At 35.3% G+C, this 26,049-nt stretch overlaps 1 pseudogene; it reads right to left on the bottom strand.

The window, feature by feature from the left end:
- Positions 1-10,393: 10,393 nt before the first annotated feature.
- On the bottom strand, positions 10,394-11,069 carry LOC133334856 (uncharacterized; annotated as a pseudogene).
- Between the last annotated feature and the right edge of the window lie 14,980 nt (positions 11,070-26,049).

The raw sequence follows: 26,049 nt of genomic DNA, 5'->3' as shown, positions 1-26,049 counted from the left end.
ATGTTTGCGTATCTTCTCCAGAGTCTTGTTGATGCCACTATGAGCTGAGATTGGATCATCGTGATATTTATATAGAATGTCTGGTACCATACTTCTGGGAATCCATAGCTTCCATGCTAAGTCATCAACCACCGGGTCACCTACTGGATGATCAGTTCTCCTATATATGTACCCATCGATTACTTTTAAATCAGGAGTGAACTCACTGTTTAATTCTATCTGTTTAATCAAATCTTTATACTTGTGAGATGAGAAATGGTCCGACTCCAAATCAACAAATAACCCTATATTCTGCGACCCCTTTCGATGCTCTATTTTAAAACGATAACCTTGAAGTTTCGAAGCCCATCTAGCCAGCCGTGTGCTTAAGTCTGTCTGGGACATGAGCCACTTTAATGATGCATGATCGGTGATCATCGTAAAATCATGCCCCTCGACATAAGCTCTGAATTTTTTTATGCAAAGCATTGCTGCTAAGCATTCTTGTTCGGTGACACTGTAGTTGCGTTGGGCTCGGTTGAGTTTCTTAGACATAAAGGCTATTGGAAGCTCATCACCCTCCGCGTTTTACTGCACCAATACTCCTCCTATTCCTGTCTTGCTTGTATCACAGTGTATAAAGAACGGCCTGAGCCTCTTTAGTCCATATAAACTTTCGATTGGTTTTCGGCAAATCTTTTAGTGGGGTAGAAATGGCAGCATAATTCCTGATGAACTTCCGGTACCAACCGGACATACCAAGAAATCCTCTTACTTGCTTAACTGACCTTGCTCTAGGGAACTCGGTAATGGCCAAAATGTTGTCGGGATCGGTCCGTATCGTTCCATCACAACTACATGCCCTAAATAACGTACCTCAGTCATACAAAACTTACTTTTTTCAACGTTTATTGTAAGACCCGCCATCCGAAGACACTTAGCTCCTTCTTCTAGGACCTCGATATGCCTTTCAAAGGTCGGAGATACCACGAGCAAATCATCCAGGTAGACCAGCACTTCAGTTCTGAGAGACGCCGGAATCACCTTATCCATTAATCTGAACATTGTTTGGGGTGCATTACATAGCCCAAAAGGCATCACTTTAAAGTGGTAGAGCGGTCTCCCAGGAACTGTAAACGCAGTCTTACCTTTGGATGATTCGTCAAGTGGTATTTGCCAGAAAGCATCTTTCAAATCAAGGCTAGATATATATTCACCCTTGGAAGTGGATAAGCATCCCCTTCAGTCACAGCATTCAATTTTCTACTGTCTAAACATAGACGAATTTTTCCAGGCTTTCTATGTAACACAATAGGAGAAGACCAAGGACTAGATGATTCTTCAATTAACCCCATAGCCAGCATTGGATCAAGTTCCATATGAGTTTCTCAATCGCCGGAGAGACTGGGAAATGACGTTGCTTTATAGGCGTTGCATCACCTGTATTTATAACATGGCATATATTGTTAGTTTTTCCCAGGCCCTCCTTCGCGAATGAAGGAAACTTCCCTATAACTAATTGCAGCTTATACTTCTGCTCCATTGTTAAATATTTATGATCTAATGGGCTATAATTTTGAACGGCAAGATCTAAACTGGATATACCTTGCAATAGAGATAATGGAAGAATACCAAACATCCTCCAAAAGTCAATTCCCAATATCAAATCCTGCGATAAATTTGGCACAATATAAATTGTTATCGGGTGACTTAGACCCCTAAAGGCAACATCTGTCGTGAAAAAACCTGCAATTGTTTGCGGTTTACCATCAGCTGTATTAATAATAGTATTCAATTTTTTATAAGGGCTTGAAGACGCAAGAAACTCCATCGCTGCTCGTGACCCAAAGCATGTTACTGACGCCCCGGTATCAAGAAGACCTCTCATAGTTTTACCTACATCGGCATAAGGACGAATATCACCCGGTCTTTCGAGTATAGAAATTGCAAACATTTTCTTCAATGTCTTCACGTTCTTCCAAAATTGTTTAATCCTTCTAGAAGAACGAGCTGATCGAGATTCTTCATTAAAAATGCGATTTCTGACTTTCTTGTAGTTCTCCCATCGGATATGTAAAGGTATAATTGGATGAGGTCCGGGTCGTGATTGAGAAAACGTTTGATCTGCATTATTTCTGTGTTGTTTGGATTTATCTGTTTCTACAAGTTCATTATTAAGACTATTCTGGTGCGAATCATCCTGCTGATAGTTTTTGGGATCACTAGCTGAATAATGATACGAATGTTTACATATTTCTAGTTTGTCTGCGATGATGGCTGGCAAGTCGTCGTTACTGATGCACTCTTCAGTGCCGGGCTTTGATAGTTTTTTGAACCGGATTTACATTTACTACAATTCGGCTTGTATACCTGCGGTGTACCACAACCATAACAGAAAACAGTACGATCGGCCACACAATCCTGGTATCTATGTCCCGATCTTCTCCAATTCCAACAAACAGCCGAAATTTCGGAAACTGCATCAAACTGGAGTAATTCAGGGTCATGCAGTTCAGTCACATCCAGTTCCGCTGTTGATGTTTCTATTACCAGAGAATCCATGTCGTCGGTTTACATCCTGAAGGAAAAACTCTCTGCGACGACAAATCTCTCTTAAGGTCGGAGATACCACGAGCAAATCATCCAGGTAGACCAGCACTTCAGTTCTGAGAGACGCCGGAATCACCTTATCCATTAATCTGCACATTGTTTGGGGTGCATTACATAGCCCAAAAGGCATCACTTTAAAGTGGTAGAGCGGTCTCCCAGGAACTGTAAACGCAGTCTTACCTTTGGATGATTCGTCAAGAGGTATTTGCCAGAAAGCATCTTTCAAATCAAGGCTAGATATATATTCACCCTTGGAAGTGGATAAGCATCCCCTTCAGTCACATCATTCAATTTTCTACTGTCTAAACATAGACGATTTTTTTCAGGCTTTCTATGTAACACAATAGGAGAAGACCAAGGACTAGATGATTCTTCAATTACCCCCATAGCCAGCATTCGATCAAGTTCCATATGAGTTTCTCAATCGCCGGAGAGACTGGGAAATGACGTTGCTTTATAGGCGTTGCATCACCTGTATTTATAACATGGCATATACTGTTAGTTTTTCCCAGGCCCTCCTTCGCGAATGAAGGAAACTTCCCTATAACTAATTGCAGCTTATACTTCTGCTCCATTGTTAAATATTTATGACCTAATGGGCTATAATTTTGAACGGCAAGATCTAAACTGGATATACCTTGCAATAGAGATAATGGAAGAATACCAAACATCCTCCAAAAGTCAATTCCCAATATCAAATCCTGCGATAAATTTGGCACAATATAAATTGTTATCGGGTGACTTAGACCCCTAAAGGCAACATCTGTCGTGAAAAAACCTGCAATTGTTTGCGGTTTACCATCAGCTGTATTAATAATAGTATTCAATTTTTTATAAGGGCTTGAAGACGCAAGAAACTCCATCGCTGCTCGTGACCCAAAGCATGTTACTGACGCCCCGGTATCAAGAAGACCTCTCATAGTTTTACCTACATCGGCATAAGGACGAATATCACCCGGTCTTTCGAGTATAGAAATTGCAAACATTCTCTTCAATGTCTTCACGTTCTTCCAAAATTGTTTAATCCTCCTAGAAGAACGAGCTGATCGAGATTCTTCATTAAAAATGCGATTTCTGACTTTCTTGTAGTTCTCCCATCGGATATGTAAAGGTATAATTGGATGAGGTCCGGGTCGTGATTGAGAAAACGTTTGATCTGCATTATTTCTGTGTTGTTTGGATTTATCTGTTTCTACAAGTTCATTATTAAGACTATTCTGGTGCGAATCATCCTGCTGATAGTTTTTGGGATCACTAGCTGAATAATGATACGAATGTCTACATATTTCTAGTTTGTCTGGGATGATGGCTGGCAAGTCGTCGTTACTGATGCACTCTTCAGTGCCGGGCTTTGATAGTTTTTTGAACCGGATTTACATTTACTACAATTCGACTTGTATACCTGCGGTGTACCACAACCATAACAGAAAACAGTACGATCGGCCACACAATCCTGGTATCTGTGTCCCGATCTTCTGCAATTCCAGCAAACAGCCGAAATTTCGGAAAATGCATCAAACTGGAGTAATTCAGGGTCATGCAGTTCAGTCACATCCAGTTCCGCTGCACGCTTAGCAACGTTGATGTTTCTATTACCAGAGAATCCATGTCGTCGGTTTACATCCTGAAGGAAAAACTCTCTGCGACGACAAATCTCTCTTAAGGTCGGAGATACCACGAGCAAATCATCCAGGTAGACCAGCACTTCAGTTCTGAGAGACGCCGGAATCACCTTATCCATTAATCTGCACATTGTTTGGGGTGCATTACATAGCCCAAAAGGCATCACTTTAAAGTGGTAGAGCGGTCTCCCAGGAACTGTAAACGCAGTCTTACCTTTCGATGATTCGTCAAGAGGTATTTGCCAGAAAGCATCTTTCAAATCAAGGCTAGATATATATTCACCCTTGGAAGTGGACAAGCATCCCCCAGTCACAGCATTCAATTTTCTACTGTCTAAACATAGACGATTTTTTTCAGGCTTTCTATGTAACACAATAGGAGAAGACCAAGGACTAGATGATTCTTCAATTACCCCCATAGCCAGCATTCGATCAAGTTCCATATGAGTTTCTCAATCGCCGGAGAGACTGGGAAATGACGTTGCTTTATAGGCGTTGCATCACCTGTATTTATAACATGGCATATACTGTTAGTTTTTCCCAGGCCCTCCTTCGCGAATGAAGGAAACTTCCCTATAACTAATTGCAGCTTATACTTCTGCTCCATTGTTAAATATTTATGACCTAATGGGCTATAATTTTGAACGGCAAGATCTAAACTGGATATACCTTGCAATAGAGATAATGGAAGAATACCAAACATCCTCCAAAAGTCAATTCCCAATATCAAATCCTGCGATAAATTTGGCACAATATAAATTGTTATCGGGTGACTTAGACCCCTAAAGGCAACATCTGTCGTGAAAACACCTGCAATTGTTTACGGTTTACCATCAGCTGTATTAATAATAGTATTCAATTTTTTATAAGGGCTTGAAGACGCAAGAAACTCCATCGCTGCTCGTGACCCAAAGCATGTTACTGACGCCCCGGTATCAAGAAGACCTCTCATAGTTTTACCTACATCGGCATAAGGACGAATATCACCCGGTCTTTCGAGTATAGAAATTGCAAACATTCTCTTCAATGTCTTCACGTTCTTCCAAAATTGTTTAATCCTCCTAGAAGAACGAGCTGATCGAGATTCTTCATTAAAAATGCGATTTCTGACTTTCTTGTAGTTCTCCCATCGGATATGTAAAGGTATAATTGGATGAGGTCCGGGTCGTGATTGAGAAAACGTTTGATCTGCATTATTTCTGTGTTGTTTGGATTTATCTGTTTCTACAAGTTCATTATTAAGACTATTCTGGTGCGAATCATCCTGCTGATAGTTTTTGGGATCACTAGCTGAATAATGATACGAATGTCTACATATTTCTAGTTTGTCTGGGATGATGGCTGGCAAGTCGTCGTTACTGATGCACTCTTCAGTGCCGGGCTTTGATAGTTTTTTGAACCGGATTTACATTTACTACAATTCGACTTGTATACCTGCGGTGTACCACAACCATAACAGAAAACAGTACGATCGGCCACACAATCCTGGTATCTGTGTCCCGATCTTCTCCAATTCCAGCAAACAGCCGAAATTTCGGAAACTGCATCAAACTGGAGTAATTCAGGGTCATGCAGTTCAGTCACATCCAGTTCCGCTGCACGCTTAGCAACGTTGATGTTTCTATTACCAGCGAATCCATGTCGTCGGTTTACATCCTGAAGGAAAAACTCTCTGCGACGACAAATCTCTCTTAATTGTGCCACGGAACTGATGGAAATATTCAAAATTTTATGTTGGATCTTTGCTAATAAATTTCGACGTAGAATTTCAACGAGTGTTTTATCATCGAGTGGTTTGTCCAGTCTGTCCACCAAATCAATGACCGAATCATAAAATATATCAAATGGCTCATTGGATTTTTGTTTTCTATCTCGAATTAGCTCCCTAATATCAATATCGGTTCTGGAGTCCCTGTACTGTTGACGTAATGCTTTACAGAGATCGGTCCAGTCAACCACACGCACCGTACGATGGAACCTCCAAAACCAATCACTCGCTTTCCCGTCGAAAAGCGCACTCGCACTACCGCAAAGAGTATCAAAATCCCCATTTAGGGTCTGCATGGTGAGAGCTTCAATCCTATAAATAAAATTGTCTACGGGTAAACTGTTTGAAGCCCATTGAACTTTATTTTCCAGTTTGCAATTATCTGGCTAACCTTATCCAGGCGAGTAGCTACATCGCTATTGGATATTGGAAAGCTAACCCGAGACCTATTTACAAAATTACCTTCATGATTAGCCTGGTTAAAGCCATCAGTACTCTGTCCATTATTTGCAGAAGGTAAACCTAGCAGTTGCTCTAGAGTCCTCTGTTCGACATCATATACATGCTGCATTCCCGGGTTGTTTCTCGAAGTAACGGGAGAAGAGGACCTGAGGCAAATTATCAATATTTAAACGAGCTAAGGTCGAATTGATACTTTTCTCTGACATGGCAGATAATTGAGTAGAAAGAGTCTCAACAATTTGAGCTTGTTGACTACTCATGGGAGATGTCATCATGTCTCGAACACCATCAACTGTAAAGTTGGATGCGGGGGTTGTTGTACCAGTAGCTCCATTCGAAATAACAGCAGTATCATGGCGAACAGAATCTTCTGTCCTGTTTGTATCAAAATTCCTGGCTTTCGAACTCGATCTTGTGGTAATGGAAGTAGTCGATTTTTGAGAACTTGACGGAATAGAAGCTTTAATGTCCTTTATAAGCTTAATCCCACAAACAGGACAATCAGAATGTGTTTTAGTATAATTATTAATGCAAATTTTGTGGAATGAGTTCTTGCAGACCGTCTCAAATACAACAGCTGGATTCTGTATAGGCGAACTACATATTTTGCATATAAGAAAATTCTCTACAACGGCAGCCCCTCCAGCAGATAAGTCTTCTGAGCTTCTTTCAAGAAGCATTTTCCTTTTTCAAAAAAAAAAATATATATATATGACAAAAATAAAAAATTTATGTATTTTACGGCTAAGTTTGATTTGTTTGGGTGATCGGAGGAAGGTAGGATATATGAAATAATAAAAAAACCAAGCTATGAACACACTGAGAAGAATGATGATGAAAAACAGCATATAGAAATTATATAGGAACAGAGATAGGAATTTTACTATGGTTACAAACATCATCGATAATGTTCTATAAAATCCAAATCGTAAAAATTAGAAAAAAAAAGTATCTTCCAAGCTATCAAAGTCAGCACTAGAATAGTATCCAGCAACTGAATTGCTGCTTTCTGTAGAAATTATGCTTAAGATGAATGTCTGGGCACACGCATTTCCACCGGCCTTATTGCTCGTCGTTTGGGGTAGGATCTTGCCAGAATTCATCAATTAGTCTTGTAGCTATCAGTTTTATTTTTGTTTTGCGTGCTAGGATAGAAAACTTAAGACAAACACTATATCCATTGCTCGGTTATCCCATGCAAAGGTGTATGTTACATGGATGCCCTCCCTACCTGTTTACTAATGTGTCCAATGACAAACCAACAGTTTCTTAGTAAACCCGTGCTCCAGTATCCTATTAACCTATCCTAAACCCTCACTAATCAAACTCAACAAATTTATTTAATCCATGTTTGCTATGAAATACATTTTATTATCGAAACCATAATCTCTAAAATATTTTTAAACTAAATTCTAAATCAATTTGAAATGGATGACAAATAAAACATGTCGTATCTCTAATTCTATAAAGTTCATTTTTTGTTATTTCTAAAAATACTATATAAATTGAATTCTCAATAAAAGCTACTTATATCTAATTTATTCACTATAAAGACGGCGAAGGAAAGATCTCGATTTGAAGCAGAACAAATGTTGTATAAATATTACAGACTTTCATTGACCAAAATTTATGTATATATATATGTACGAATGTGCAGTTGTGATCATGTTAAATAAATCAGCTGTGAGTGCAATGACCTCCGTGGTTACATACACACACCAATCTATGTACATATCAACCAATATGAGAAATCAAAATGAAAAAGAATTTAGAAAATCTAAATAATGGATACTCACAATTTGCAAAAATCATAAAAAATATAAACACTGTGGTTAAACAATTATACTGGTTGGGTATACTAATGAAAATTTGCGAGGACAGGAAAATTGTTATCACAAAAAGAATAGATATGTTTAAAGTGACAAATGTACAATGCTTCTCATACTATGCTTGCTCAAGTACGGAGCTAACAGGCGAACAATACCTCTAACAGTATGCACTCTGTTGCTACAGCAATTAACATTAACATAACCAACCAGTAGCAGCCGTATAAATATATATATATATATATATATATAAATACCAAAAGATCAAACAAGCACAAATAACCACTGGGACCTTTCTTAAACTTCTCCCATATATTTGTTTTAATTTATTGAAATTTCTTCAAATAATTAAATTATTTGAACCAGAATATATTTACGATATCAATTTGTGAGAGGGTTAACGGGAATAGCGTTCACACTCCGTGGTATAGGCAAGTTGTGAGTTTGATCGATTTGGATTTAAGAGAGATCACTTACTTGTTGAATTGTGCTGCTCCCACGTTGAAAGGCCTTTCGTAGAGGGGGGATAGATGAAATACCAACAGCAAGCTCCAACAGCAAAATTTACGGCAAACAAAGGTTATGGTAAATTCAATGAACATATTTCACCAAAATATACTATATTAAATATGATTTTTTTTCTGAGTAATCCACTATAATAGCTTACAGCTCACTTCCAAGTCGAGAACTTCTCCTTACTCACACCGTTAACAAGTATATATATGTTACAAAAAAGAACTTTAACTTGGAATTAAAATAATATAAATAACAACGACTTTGCGTTGTTAAAATCTTTTCTAACCATGACACTGGCTCCTCCACAGATAAACTTGCTTGCTTCTAAAGTGTTGTTTGCACTTTTATCAATATTTTCTTCAGCTTTAATGGTATAATTAAAAAAACGTGTACTGCCTATACGTGAGCCCCGCAAATAATTGAATACTCCAATTATACCATGGCACTCTCACGGCTACATTACTTGTAGATAAAAGGGGATTAACGATGCAGAACCAGACGTAAGGGTGTTATAGAAACGCGAGAAAGAAAAGAGGGCAACAATAGAAATTAACTCCCATGTAGATGAAATTCTCGTAAATTATGCGGGCTTACCGAACTATTTATGGGTTGGCGTTTAACCAAAAAGATCCAATAATCCGGACAAGGAAGAAAATAGGTCCAATATACAAATCACAATATTTGCAAAAGTGCCACAATCCAAAATAATAAAAATCACAGTAACTTCGCATGGGTTTGTCGGCTAGCTTTTTTCAATTATCTGCTTTTCCAGACCAAAAATTATTTAATTTATAGATTACAACCAATCACAGTTTAAACTCTGAACACCAAAGAGATTTTTAGAGCAATCTTTTGAGGATGACACAACACTATGGTAGAAACAATTGCAAGGTTAGAAGAAAATGAATCACGTGTCCGCTGCTTGACCACCTTTTGTAACCTCGGGCAATTCACATGATAAATAGCTGAGTAACTAGTACCAAACCAAAATTCCAGAAGAAAAATGGCTCCCTTCTATATCATATCTACCCTCTATACTAAGCCACGCCTCAATACTCATGTTTGTAAAACAAAAAAGAAAACAACATTTTCCATCACCCCCTTCAAACTGAGGACATTTTAACAGTCTATACCAAATGTCTAAAAAAATAAAAGAAAAAATTCCGATAGTGGGAATCGAACCCGGACGTCAAGCTTTGTATTCTGCAACACTTCCTAGAGGCTACGACCAGACAGGGGTATACGACGGCTCAATCAACTTTAGAAACGGTCACGCTATCCATTAATATTCGATCAATCTTACGAACCTTACGATCCTAGGATATTACGATGTTCAAGCAACAATACCAGTAGTACCACTACGATCTATAAATAGAATTTTGCAGAGGAATTTTAATGTCAAACTAAAATTTTGACTATGTATGTAAAGTAACATTTGAACAGATATCATAATTAACAGAGTTCTCCAAATCATCAAGTTAGGAGTGCCAAATATATTAAAACTATGGCATGTATCTACAGGTGCCCCTACACGTTCTAAACGTGAACGCATCTCATACGATAGATGTGAGGAGTGTTAACTTGGACAACGGCTTTGGTAGGGATCGGGGCTAGGCTTTTACTGGTGGTGGTGGCAATTCAGGTGATAGACGACGTTCATGACGTTCATTATGAGGAACTTCATAAACATCGAATGGATCGTAGTGATCATTGTGTACGGAGCCCCAACTATCTAAACGTCGGGATGATGAAGATCCAAGGTCGTTGACCAGTCATTTCTGACTAAGCATATTCCTCCTCTCAGCATATTTCTGCTCTTCCATTTTCTCTATATTATCATAATCAAAATAGCCACGGGGTATTTCCAATACCTCATTACGGCGCAATGATGCTGTGGACAATGATGTCTTGTAGCCAGCATTGCGGGTCTTCAAACCACCAGCATCGGCTGCAAGTTTACCACCAACATCACCGCAACCCAATCGACTGTATTTTAAACTGCTAGCCTTATATGGTGCCTTCGACACGATCAAATCCTGTTTCTGTGACAACTTCTTTCGTACATCACCATTGTTACGGGTTATTTCGATCAATTTATCTCTGGAATCACGAATTTTGGCACGATTTTTGTATGATTTTCATACGAGCATCTGTAATGCGAGCAGCCTCTTTGAATGCCGGCCTATTTAATGATTCCCTCAATGGTGGTTTCTTCACAGCCAATCGTTTGCATGGGGCCACAGCAATTTTCTTGCTCTTTATTATATCATGTAGGCTCATATCCATCTTGAATAGTTTCTATTTCTATGGAACAGGAGTTTTTGTGTTTGAATATAATGAAAAATTTAGTTATAAGGTTGACAGGTAATAATAAATACACGCTGACAACAAGGTATGTATCAGCTGTTATTTTCCTTTGTTTGCTCTTATACAAATTGTGTAAGGGCAAATAAATGTTTGCCCAAAAATAAGGCAAATATTTGCTAGTCGGCGTTCACATTGTGGGCAAGTCACTCAACATTTTTTTGGTGTCAAATAATTTTGTTTGCCTAAAATCAGCTGTTTTTGTGTTTGCCATTGAAAATATTTTGTGGTCAGATTATGGCAAAGAAATATTTGAAACTTTTCGTCAAATATTTGCCTAGTGTGACCTTACCTTTAGTAGAATATGTGCAGAATTGCCTTAAAGCGGTACTTCTAGACCAAGGAGCATGGAGCTTTTCTTGGTTTGGGCACCATGGAACTACAAAAAATTCTATATTTTACATGAAATTACTGATTATCACGTCTCATTCATTTTTTAATACAGAATGTACAATGGCCAAATTTCCCAACGCGAGAATAATCGATTTTATTGCTATCGTCAGAAGGTGGTTCCAATATGCAAAGGACTGGCAGCGGAAACTCGCAATCAAAATAAACGGGTAATTATTAATTATTTTTAAGTGATAATTAGATTTCATCTGGTTGAAGTAAAATCCTGCCAGTTTTAGTTTTTAATTTCACAACTCATATGTTAATTATATACTAAACTAGCTGACCCGGCAAACGTTGTTTTGCCTTATCAATATTGCATCAATATATGGTTGGTAAAAAACATTTGCCACAAATTTTATGTCAATAAAAAGTATTAACTGGTATCACAATGCAGGCCCAAGCACATAACAAATGTTTTTTAATAGAAGATCATGTTTTGTTATTGCTCCAAAGTTTTTTCATTATCTTATATGTCCCTTCTTGAAGGATTCTTAATTACAATGTTCATGCCCAACTGTTCCTTTGATTTATATATTGAAATCAGTATATAACTCGAAAAATGTTAGATTTGGCATAGAAATTTAGTGGTTTTCGCTCAGTTATAGATATATTTCATTTTTAAATAAATTGTTAATTAGTTTTCAGATTGCCGTTATAGATTTGTATATGTTTGCTATATATTTTATAAATAGTTTTTTGACAGTTATGGGAGAAGAGTTTGGCCAATGTTGACGACGTAGACCGTCTTTTAATTGTAAATGCCTATTTTATATCTTAACTCTAAATCGTGAAATGTTGTAATCGGATTTGCTATATCCTCACATTTTTAACAACTTGATTTTAATTTAACATTTGAGTAAGTTGCTGTTTAATCCTTTATGGCCCATTGTTGCCCACAGGCAAAAAAATGTTCTAGAGCTTTTATTTAATACGCGGCAAGTAAATGTATATTTTTGGATTACATATTTTATGAGCTGATTATAGACGACACATATCAAAAATCTAAAAAATGCATTTTTTGTTGATATTGGACTTTTATTTTTCGGAAATAAGGTACCGTATCTCCCGAATGCAACGATGTAGCGACGTCAAATTTAGGATAGTTACATTAAATCTGTGCATATGTACCCTTACAATTGCATGTCAATGTTCACTCGAAGGAACATACTCATGTCTTTCTACAACCTATGCTTAATTTAATTTCATTCGGGCAAATTTAGTGTCGTCTGCGTACCATGGGACACATTTATGGAAAACGGTGTATAGTAAAATTGATACATAATATTCTGTACGTCACAAAAATGTGGCTTGTACTTTGTTTACAATATAACATGGGCAGACAGACAAATTTCGTGCAAATCTAAAGCTATATAGAGCTATGGTACACATAAAATCGGACGAAAATATATATGGTAGGTATATCAAATTTTTTTCCCGAAACTTACCACTCATCATTCTAGGCTCAAATCTGTACGCCATGCCAAATTTCGTGCAAATCGAAGGATATATAGGGACTGTCGTGCACCATTTACATAAAATCGGACGAAAATATATATGTGAGCTATATCTAAAACTGGACTGATTTTCACGAATCTTAGCACACATCATTCTAGACTCAATTAAACACGCTATACCAAATTTCGTGCACTATTTACCTAAAATATATATGGGAGCTATATCTGAATCTGATCCGTTTTTCACGAAATTTAACACACATCGCCCTAGGCTTCATTTAGACTACTGTAAGAATATGTGCTCAATGTCGGCTGAGTTTATATCAATAATAAATGTATTTATGGATTTTAGAATATATTTTTTTATATTATTGAAAACATCACATACACATGGCGATATGAAATAAGTCCCCAAACAGAAAATGAAATAAAATTTTAGTTGAAATTCTATACAGACTTTGGATGAGTCGCATATTGCCATTGGTCTTAGTTGGAAGAAGTTTGGCAAAAATTCCACTTGGAAGGTCTTTCTTCAATCGTCTTATGAAGCCGTCTAAGACCTTACCACGATAGGTGTTTGTCATTACAATTAAGCTTCTGGTTTTCAATTCTACACATTGTCTATACATTTTCTCGAGGATCAAAGACAAAATTGGAAGACCGCTTGAGAGAATTCTGAAACTCCCGCATTATCTTATATGTCCCTTCTTGAAGGATTCTTAATTACAATGACATTTTGTTCATGTCCAACTGTTCTTTTGATTTTTATATGGAAATCAGTATATAACTCGAAAAATTTTAGATTTGGCATAGAAATTTAGTGGTTTTCGCTCAGTTATAGGTATATTTCATTTTTAAATAAATTGTTAATTAGTTTTCAGATTGCCGTTATAGATTTGTATATGTTTGCTATATATTTTATAAATAGTTTTTGACAGTTATGGGAGAAGAGTTTGGCCAATGTTGACGAAGTAGACCGTCTTTAAATTGTAAATGCCTATTTTATATCTTAACTCTAAATCGTGAAATGTTGTAATCGGATTTGCTATATCCTCACATTTTTAACAACTTGATTTTAATTTAACATTTGAGTAAGTTGCTGTTTAATCCTTTGTTGCCCACAGGCAACAAAATGTTCTAGAGCTTTTATTTAATACGCGGCAAGTAAATGTATATTTTTGGATTACATATTTTATGAGCTGATTATAGACGACACATATCAGGAATGTAAAAATGCATTTTTTTGTTGATATTGGACTTTTATTTATCGGAAATAAGGTACCGTATTCCCCGAATGCTACGATGTAGCGACGTCAAATTTTGCTCATATCCTATTTAGGATAGTTACATTAAATCTGTGCATATGTACCCTTACAATTGCATGTCAATGTTCACTCGAAGGAACATATTCATGTCTTTCCACAACCTATGCTAAATTTAATTTCATTCGGGCAAATTTAGTGTCGTCTGCGTACCATGGGACACATTTATGGAAAACGGTGTATAGTAAAATTGATACATAATATTCTGTACGTCACAAAAATGCGACCTGTACTTTGTTTACAATATAACATGGGCAGACAGACAAATTTCGTGCAAATCTAAAGCTATATAGAGCTATGGTACACATAAAATCGGACGAAAATATATATGGTAGGTATATCAAATTTTTTTCCCGAAACTTACCACTCATCATTCTAGGCTCAAATCTGTACGCCTTGCCAAATTTCGTGCAAATCGAAGGATATATAGGGACTATAGGGCAAAAATTCCACTTGGAAGGTCTTTCTTCAGTCGTCTTATGAAGCCGTCTAAGACCTTACCACGATAGGTGTTTGTCATTACAATTAAGCTTCTGGTTTTCAATTCTACACATTGTCTATACATTTTCTCGAGGATCAAAGACAAAATTGGAAGACCGCTTGAGAGAATTCTGAAACTCCCGCTGGCTTAAAATCATTAATGCTCAATGTTGGCGGCCGAGGTAGTTTATATTAAAGAATCTTCAAACACCAGTTGTCTAGCGGCTACTTGGAGGTAGTTTATATTAAAGCATCTTCAGACACCAGTTGTCTAGCGACTTTTTCGGTCGGAGAAATGTTGTCCATTATGCCTGAAATAGAGAAAATAGAAAAAAAATTATTTCTGGATTTTGGAATATATACATAAAACAAAAACAACTATAATTGGAGACTTAAGTCCCTTTTTCTAAAATTACAAAATAATGGGAAACTAGCAAAAAAGTCTTGGGAGGAAATAGAACTGCTATTAGAAATATGGTTGCCCGAAAAAAAAAACATTTGGTTGTTGGTAAGTAGACGTTTTTAATATATTAAATGCATAAAAGTATTAAGTGTTCGAATAAAAAAATTCGGGCGAAATTTTAAGTATTTGAAAGAAAATTGATTAATTGTGAAAATAGGTAGTTATTTTGGACTCAAATAAAAAAATCGCGTTTTTTTTTTTTTTTTTTTTTGATTCCAAAATAACTACCTATTTTCACAATTAATCAATTCAATTGCTTCATTTCTCCATTTATAAGAGTATACATAAATATACATCGTTTGGTTTCACTTTTGTCAGGAAGAACGTAATGAAAAACAAGACTTTGTTGGACTTAATAAGGTCAATCAAGTGTCCTTCGAATCTATATCACAAAATATTAAAAAATTGTTTAATGTAAGGAGAAGGGCTTTTTATGCCATTCATAAAATATTTCGATTTTTTAAACGGCATATACATTAGAATTTTTTACCGGGTTAACCTACTTTATGAGGATTTATTTGACATATATGCAAAGGAATTGACAATTGAAATCCACTGGGTTAACGAAATCCAGTTAAATGTAAAGTACTATTAAGCAAAAAGTAGATATATTTGAAATTCTATTGTTTATATGAACAATAAAAATAAAATCTCATTTCAAGATTGAAATCCAGAACTTTTATGTCTGCAGTAATAAAATTCGAACTACCTCTGTAGTAGAGGCAAAGAGCGACCAAAATTTAGAAAAAGGTGCCTTTTTTTAAGTAAAATTAAAAAATATATCATATATAAAAATTACGTGTATGTTCGTGATCGCTAAACTCAAAAACTACTGCACCGATTTGGACCAAATTGTATGTACGGGCTCTATGGGGCGTGAGGAGTGTTTCTGTGTAGTTTGAAGTTCATCCCACAGATGGCGCAATACTTAGTTTTTTGCGTTTTTGCACCGTATCTCAAGAACTACTGCACCGATTTTGACCAAACTTTATGTTTGTGCTCTATGGAGCGTGAGGAATGTTTCTGTTTAATTTTAAGTTCGTCCGAATATGGGGCGCTATATAGCTTCTTTGTGATTTGGGTGTTTGAAATTAAAGTGAGAATATTTTTTCAATGTAAATTTTGAGAAAAATACGGGAAAATCTTGAAAAATATATTTTGAAGGAACGGCTGGAGCGATTTGCATACCGATATTTTACAGAGAAGTTCCTTACCCTACATGAAATTAAAGGCAATTTATAGAGTGTTTGTTACTACCTTCAATGTACCTAAAATCGGACAATGCCAACACATGGCATGGCAACACATGGCATGTATCCACACGATATCTGAATCATTGACTGAACCTTTAACGTATTCTAAATATTCCATGAAAAATATTCAATATTCGATCCATAAGGTTACAACTACAAATGAAAACGTTTTTATGTTCGGGAAGTTATATAAATTCGAATCTTACATAGAGACAATTGCGCATTAAATATTCTAGGTGTCTAACTTATATTACCTCTATTGTTCCTCATGATGTAAAAAATGATTCCATTGAGAACTACAGCACCAATTTGACTCACATTTTCCTTCAGGAGTTTTTAATTGCAGTAGGAAGAGTTTTACCAAAGAGAATTTTTAGAAAAACATAAAATAATTGGAGATTGGAGTAATCGAATGTTGTGTTACTTACACCTTTTATAACTCAAGAACGTCTGTACCAATTCTGATGATTCAAAGGACTTATGAATCGTATGTGATCAAAATAAGAATAGTAATTACACCATTAATACTTAATTGTGATTTCAGATAAGAGTAGTTAGTCAAAACTTGACCTTCTCCTGAAAAATATTTGGTCTAACAAATTAGACCAATTGAAATACCATACATACTGACATAAGTTAATATTTAACAATAACAATATTACTTAATATATTGGGGTATCAGTAAATCAAGGTTTACCGTCATGAGAAAAATTTTATGTATATTTTTTTTATTGCGAAAATTTTATAAATTCTATGGTAAATAGTATCTGAAACATATTTTCCATGAATTCGTTAATTTTTACAAACCCTATATTGATGCAATTCTGATAAGGCAAAACAACGTTTGCCGGGTCTGCTATATCATATAAAAACAATTTATTTGGGGATTTATTTCATTTTCCGAATTATGGACTTATTTCATTATGAAATAAGTCCCCGCTTTTAGGGACTTATCTCATTTAATTTTGGGGAGTTTCTTCATTTCGATGGGGAGTTATTTCATATAGCTTGTTATGGATTTATTTCATAATGAAATAAAGCCCCAAATTTTGGACTTATTTCATTTGCCTGTTGGGGACTTATTTCATACCGCCATACACAGTCACACATTTTGTATACGACATTTGCCATAACAAGCCCCAATATGAAAACATTGTAATTTATAAGTTTCTACGGCCTATCTTGAATAATTGCACCCATAGCATAACTATACAAGGCATTCTCGTGCTCAAAGCTGATTAATTTTTTTTATTTTGTTCACTTGACAACATTCAATTGCCAAAACGATTTTGACAAAACTTGTAAAACCGAATTTAAATAATCAACAAACATAATTTTGTTTGTGGAAAAAGTAATAAAAGGAGCAATTATGTCAACATTTCAGGTCAAGACGAGAAGACTGTTGCGTGGTAACCATGAAGCAACAATAAGGTGATGTATCAAAACAAAGTCCTTTGTTTTTGCCTCGACCATCTGTCAAATTTTTCCTTATAATATTTCCCATGGTTGGCAACATTGCACATTTAATCCATGTAGAAATTACTCACTTTGGCAGTTAATCGAGTTATCATCTGCGAGAAAAAATACAAAAACACCTATGTCACTTCTCCGTAAGTCCAAATACATCAGCCAGCGCTTTAAAAATGTACCGGAAATATTAAGCCCCGTATATGGTAATGCCCATTACAGGGTTGTATTAATCTGAGTACGCCTGACGAAAAGCGTATGGCGAAATGCTACCCTGTTGGACTTCGTATGATTTAGTAGATGGTCCAGACAAAAACAAAGGTTTTTGTCTTGATACATCACCTTATTATTGCATAATGGTTACGTAGTAAGCTATCCCAAAGAAAAACAAATACGCGTCACGTCATATGGTATAAATACGCCAAAATATTTCAATTATTGTGGGATTGTGGCTTGGAAATTTACCAATTGTTTGATTTTTCACAAATAAATAAATTGGACAAATTTGAGCGCTAGAGTAAATGATTTATTTCATAAACGTTATGTGGTTTTTATGTGTTGTGTGATAAATAATAAAGGAAATACTAAGTACGAATTTGGAAATTCGTACTACTGTGTACTAATTTTGCTACCATTTAGATTGTGGGTCAACCGATAAAGTTGGAATCCTGAAACTTCGATTTAGGATCACTGTGGGGGTGTAGGATTGGGGTATGTAGGAAGTTTTGGAAATTGGTACAACTAGGTACTAAATTTGGTACAATTTGAACTGTGGGTGAACCAATAGAGTTGGAATCCTAAAACTTATATTTAGGTTCTCTGTGGTGGTGTAGGTTTGGGGTAAGTAAGAGGTTTTGGAAATTCATACTACTATGTACTAAATTTGCTACAATTTGAGTTGTGGCTGAACCGATAGAGTTTGAATCCTGATAGTTAGATTTAGGATCACTGTGGGGGTGTTGGTTTGGGTTAAGTAGGAAGTTTTGGAAATTTGGTACAATTTGAGTTGAACCGATAAGGTTGGAATCCTGAAACCTGGATTTAAGATCACTGTTGGAGTGTAGGTTTGGGATAGGAAGGAGGTTTGGAAATAAGTACAACTGTGTTGAATTGTGGGTGAACCGATACAGTTGGAATCCTGAAATTTTGATTTAGAATCTCTGTGGAGGTGTAGAATTGGGGTATATAGGAAGCTTTGGAAATTCGTACTACTGTGTACTAAATTTGGTACAATTTTAATTGTGGGTGAACCAATAGAGTTGGAATCCTAAAACTTGAATTTAGTATCACTGTGGGGGTGTATGATTGGGGTATATAGGATGTTTAGTAATTGGTGTTGCAGGTTTGGGGTAAGTAAAAGATTTTGGAAATTTAAACTACTGTGTACTAAATTTGGTACAATATGAACTGTGGGTGAACCTATGGATTTGGAATCCTGAAACATAGATTTAAGATCACTATCTGGGTGTAGGTTTTTGTTAAGTAGGATGTTTTGGAAATTCTACTACTAAATTCGGTAAAATTTTAATTAATTAGATGGTTGAGGAGGGTACTTATGGAAAAAATGTGTGATAAATGGAAAATTTGGTAAAATTTGGAACCTTTAGAGCTGGAATCATGAAATTTGGTACTAAGTGGTACTCAAATTTAATTTATTGTCGATATTAATGTGTGGATTGTTTTTTTTTTTCATATATGCAGTATTCTCTGAAAATAAAATAATATGTTAATACATTTTTAAATATTTCCTACATTCGCAAACGAAGTTGCAGACATATGCTAGTATAAAATAAATGTATTGTGTTCCTCGCAGATAGTTTAATTAATATTAGTCCTAAGTGAATTAATCAGTTTTTGTTTGTAAGGATTATTAACGCCGCTTCTTGTTTTAAAGTGAGTGTAGGGTTACCTCAAACTACGTCGCGCGAACTGCGATTGTTTATCGTTTACACGCGACAAGAGTGAAAAGTCCTAAATTCATACTTAAGAGGGCTCTTTTAGGAATGCTTAGATTGATTTGCTTAGGCCGAAGTTGCCATATTGCAGTTTCACTGTATGCGTATGTATATGGAAATCGGAGTATTGACTCCCAATTTAATATATTTAATCGGTGTTAATAATTCATTGTCCTGAAATTTAAATGTCTATTATTTTTAAAGAAAAGAGACAATATTTAAAAAAATGTGTTTTTATGTGGATTTAGTATAATAAAATTATCATGTGTTAAGTTCTTTGTGAAAGAGAAAAAAAAAGGAAAAAACTTACGTGAGCTGAACGTGTGTGTGGCGTAATGGGGCCCTTATAATTCATATTAGACCTGAAGGTTGAATGTTGGGCGGGCGAAGTGGAGGAACCAATCCACCAAGTTCCTTTGTCACCCGTGTGTAGTGTATGTGTTTGTTATTCTGTATCAGTTTAGTAAATGATTTCCGTTTTCAATAATTGTGTTGGTAGGGTTGGGACCGGTGAGTGAGTCTCCGATCATAGTCGCCAACCACCAATATTACCGTAAGCAGGATTGTAACAAGACAACAACTAAAATATGACGAGAAGAAGTATGCCCATGAAATTTAACTGACGATATGGAGGAATTTCCTATCTGTAATAATGGTCTAAAATGGAATGCCAGAGAACAATTAGAGCACAATACAATAACACTACGAAGAATTGGTTGGTTCGGGCATTTTATTGACATCGCAATGAGGCAACAAACAAGAAAATAATAAGGAACGATGTGGAGCAAAAACTATCTAAAATAAGGAAACAAAACAATATTATACAGACTAATAATAAGTGGGGTACAATTTCCAACCTAATTTACATGACATAATTACAGAAGGTAGTCTCATTTGAGAAATTTATAATGTCAACCCTTTTTAATTTGGAACTCATCTATCAATTTCAAATAGTTTGAAAAATAAATTCCATTAAATTGTAGGCATATCGAATGGCATATTTTTAAAAAACTAAAAATGTCTATTTTCTGTTAATAAATATCTCAATTTTTTATTAATATTGCTCATAAGATATAACTACAGATGTTACAAATTATATTTATAGATTATAGAGGCTGGGAACTTCAAGATATTAAACATTTTGTAATTATTGCCACTGAACATTTCGTAGGAGGATATTTTCATTTAAATTTTGAAAGCTGAATATTGTCCAAATAAAATTATGAAAAAATATGGAAGCATATATCTACATGAGACTACCTTGCGTAATTATACAATGCCTAATTTATTTGATTTTTTATTTTTCTTTTCGTACATTTTGAAGTAGGTGTGTGTGTGTGTGTTTTTTTAATATTAAATGGAATGCAAATAATTGTGTTCGTCCTTTGTTTGTTGTTTATTTTGGCGCAAATAAAATTATTTCTTGAATCAGCTGTTTATTTGCTAAATCTTACTAAATGTTGTCTGTTTACTTTTCTCAGTATTATCGTAAAAGAGAGTAAAAAAGGCTTACTCTCTGAACTAGAACTCAATAAATGTTACTGGAAAAGTAACCAGACACACCTATTATTGCATCATGCTTCTATCCATTTCAAATACAGTAAAGTTCGGTTAAGCTGTTTCTCTTTTTCTTTGATGGGATGGGAAGAGAGTATAAATTAACCGGACCAAAGTATGTTTTCTAAAACTTGTATGTATTTGATGATGGAAAATTATGTAAATATTTGTCCATCATAAAGCATATAAATATCCATGCTATGTATAGACATACATATATTTTATGACTTTAAAGTGTCTTAATTTTTTGATGCACAGTGTTCTCAATGTATAGCTACAGATATTACTTCAAAATTTTAAACATTTGGTAATTTTTGACACAGAACATATGTTGCACGTAGGATTCGAAAGAGCATATTCTCATTTCAATTTTGAAAGCTGAATGCTGAAATCTAAGCTTTGAAAGCTATCAGCATGAGACTAACTTGTACATTATGCTATGAATTGATTTCAACCTTTACATTTTTTCATGCTCATGGCTATGTAGCGGCCAGTCAGCTTTCTAGGACAACTTTAAACACAAAAAACGGAACGAAGACATAAGCAGAAAGGATAAGGTCATCCGATAACGCCAGATGAGTTCACCCTAGCTGTTAATACCATATTCTGACGAGCATTCAAACAACGTAGTTCGCTCTCAGAATTACCTATGTACATAAATTAACCCGTTCATACAACAGTAATCTTAATTTATGTCATCAGAATTTGCTTTTTTAAACTTAAATTTCAACTTATTTGTGTGCATTACCTATGAATTTATATAGAAAAAATATATTATCTTTCTTCTGTGGGTCGATTCACTATCAAATTTAAACAATTCACAAATCTATAAAGTATTTGGTATGTTTCCGTACTGCAAGAATCTACTACTTTTTGCTACAATAACGAATTTTGCTTTATGATATCGAAGAAAATAGTAAAATCTAGTAGACTCTTACAGTACGGGAACAGACCAATAATAATGACAAAATAAACAATATTTCAATTCTATAATCATTTTTAACACCAACTGTTAAAAATTTTGTAATAACTAACACCAAAAAATTCGAAATCGACAAATATTCTTCAATATTGAACATGCCTCGTTTTGTTCAACATTTGTATATATTTTGTTTGCAATATGTTCAAAATTAAAAGCTTTTTTAAAGTCTTCTACAATTTATTTATTGATTTCAACAACCCAGCCCGACGCGGAAATAATAGATATTACAAAATTCTTAAAAATACTAAAAAATATTAAATACAACCATAAAACCTAAAACCCTAACGCACATTTTTTTGAAAACAAAAATATAAACAAAAAGCTAAGTATTATAGACATGGTAAACATTGTCAATGTCGATGGATATGAAAACAAAAATTGCTAAGTATGGTCATTCCAGTAATTTATCAATTTGGATTTGAAACTATGCAGAGAAACAGCAAAACATTTAACATTAGGAGGTAAGGAGTTCCACAATCTTGCAACTAGTACAGTGGAAGACTTTTCATAGGTACAGGTAATAAAAGATCCAATGCGAATTTGAGGATTCCTTGAGGTATTTAAAAATTGAAAATAGGGAAGCAGATATGACGGCTCCCTACGCTTAAGTAGATTGAAAAAAAGCAAAGACATCTCAATTGAATATAATGTTCGAATGAAGTGCCCAGAAAAATAAATGAGAAGCGTGAATAATTATTTCGACAACGTCTACCATAAACAAACCTTAAAATTTTGTGAAAACAGGATATGAGCTTATGTATATTATTTCTATTAGTACCCGAAAACACTTCAACGCCGTACAGTAAATGAGTAAATGAGGCATCAGTAAAGATTGAGCCAACATGTACTTTATCTGAGTTGGCAAAAAAAACATTCAGGCTATACAACTTCTTAAGAATTAGATTTAGTTTGGAGCAGACGTGAGCAATGTGAGAACTAAACTGAAGACTGTTGTCAATTGTGAACCCAAGGGAAGAAATCTGATTAGATGATGTAATTATATTATTTTGAACCATTATACTGTGAGGCGCATCATGGCGAGATCTATTAAAAACCACAAACTTGGTTTTAGAAACATTAATACTCAACTTGTTACGTTGTGCCCATTCACATATGCGACCAATATCACCATCCAATCTGGAAACGCAATCGACAATGCCAGATGAGCTGGTACTAAATAGCTGAAAATCATCGGCATAAATTGCCAAGTCTGCATGCTGGACGGAAAGACACACATCATTCACATACAACATGAACAACAATGGGCCCAAAATGGAACCCGGAGGAACACCTGCAACAATAGAGCGAGTTGCAGACTGGCGGTAGTTACATATGACATATTGGGAACGATTGGACAAGAATGATGAAATAAGATTACAAGATGAACTGGACCGGTTGAATTGCTGATAAAGCTTAGAACAGAGTATTCCATGATCCACAGAGTCAAACGCTTTACTGAGGTCCAGTGAGGCTAGAATTCCGGGAGTTCCATGGTCGATGGCACGCCTTATATCATCTGTTAATTTAATCATTAGAGACGTTGTGCTATGATGTTTCCTAATGTTTCGATTCAAATGTTCCATCAATTGATCTCTAATTTTTATTTCAAATGCTTTTGAAAGCGCAGGCAATATGCTTATTGGGCGATAGTCAGAGCAGTTTTGTCCAGTTGTATCCTTTTTTGCAAATAGGAGTAACTCTTGCCAACTTCCAGGCCACGGGAAAATTATTGGTCATTAAGATAGTGTTGAAAATATGGAAATAAGGAAATATTAACTTAATGAACCGAATAGGTACACCGTCATTGTCTAAAGCGTTAGACTTAATTCTAAATATTGCACTGTTTAACTCGAACAAATCGATGTTCCTAAAATATAAACTATTGTATCGCATATCAGAAAAAGAGTCTGTGTTAATATTAAGCACGGTAGACGACGAATCAGATGTATAATAAGTGTTTAATAAATTAGGATATATATCACAGTTATTGTCACAGACAGTACTAGAATCAAGTCCACCAGTCGATCTGATTCTGGACCAAAATTCTTTGGAATCTGTAACACATGCTCCATAAGAGCGTTTTACCGTAGTGTATCGTTCGAAAAATAAATGGGATCAACGTTAGAAAAACAAATGTCTTTGAATAGGCCATTGGAATCAATGGAGTCATAATCACGGAAGGTTTTAATGAACGACTCATTACAAATAGGGACCTTATATTGCAACAGCATAAAAGCATGGCAAGAATTTAATGCGGGAAAATAAAATTGACTGCTACGTGATACTAAAGAGGGATTGCTGATTAGTGCATAGTCAATTAGCGAAGTAGAATTATGGAATAAGTCAAAGTGTGTGGCCAAGTTATTATGCAGAACAGACAAATTACAGCGAGTTAACAAAAGCTTAAGAGACGAATACTTCCTAATATTAGATATATCACAGTTAAAATCTCCAACAATAATGATATCCGTGTATCTTATAACGAGGTTGGATATATGGTTTTCTAAAGCATCTAGATTACCTCTAGGCAGGTATACTGCACCAATAAATTACAAAGTTCATCGAATTTAGTAGACAAATTACTGGGTTTTAAGGATTGGGCGTTAAAAAACCCAAAATTCAAGCAACCTTGGAACGAGCAAAATCTCTTAATATAAGAATCGTCATTGACAATTTCACCAATGGAATTACCCGAAATCATCAGGAATTCTCAAAAAATGTGCGTCGGTATAAACAAGGATAATGAAACATATAACATATTAATTAACATAAACATTGCTGACTAAATAACAGTAAAGAGGTGAAGAACCTAGACTGCGATAATCGGATTCGACGGCCGAAACCATCAAATCCGATTACTCACCCACCCGTCCTTATCTAGGCTAAAATAACAAATCCGATGTAACATTGTAGGGGTAAAGCACATGACATAATAAAAGAACGCATGCAGTAAACCCCTACAACCTAACCCACCCACCCTGCCAATACAACTATTTACTTATCAAAGAAGATGAGGGGTTCCAAACGTAGGTGTATCCATAGGGGCAATATGCTGCACATTACTTCTACGGCCCAATCTACGATGAATTAGTTCATTTTCCTCCCCGTCACAGAACATTACAGCAAGTTTAAGCATGCGGCAGAACGATTTCTCGCCGCTATTAAGGTATACGTTAGCAGCAGGAACAGATGGAACTAAGTGAAATCCTTTGATCTCTTTCCTCCTCATCAAATCGCGGCACATATTCTTTCCTTTAATAGCCGCCGGTGGCAAATCATCATAAAGATAAATTCGCTCTCTCATTCGTTGTTCGACCCATGATACAACAAATAAGGTAAGCTCATGCTCACATATGACCAAAATGTGTTTGGCAAACTTTATATGTGTATGTAAAAAAATACATACACACACTTGTCAGTTTAACATAATTCAAAACATAATTTCAAATACAAAGATAAAACAACATAAAAAGTAAATGGACCCATTTTTTATTCTCTGATTTTGTTTTAATTGTTAAATTGCCCGCAAATTGCGGAATATAGTAAGTGTTTTAATTAAAATAATATAATACTCAG

Source organism: Musca vetustissima, unplaced genomic scaffold (assembly GCF_032173495.1).
Source record: "Musca vetustissima isolate MV318-11 ecotype Yass unplaced genomic scaffold, APGP_CSIRO_Mvet_v1 utg10525, whole genome shotgun sequence".
NCBI classification, from domain to species: Eukaryota; Metazoa; Arthropoda; class Insecta; order Diptera; family Muscidae; genus Musca; species Musca vetustissima.
This window is presented reverse-complemented; position numbering and strand designations above follow the sequence as displayed.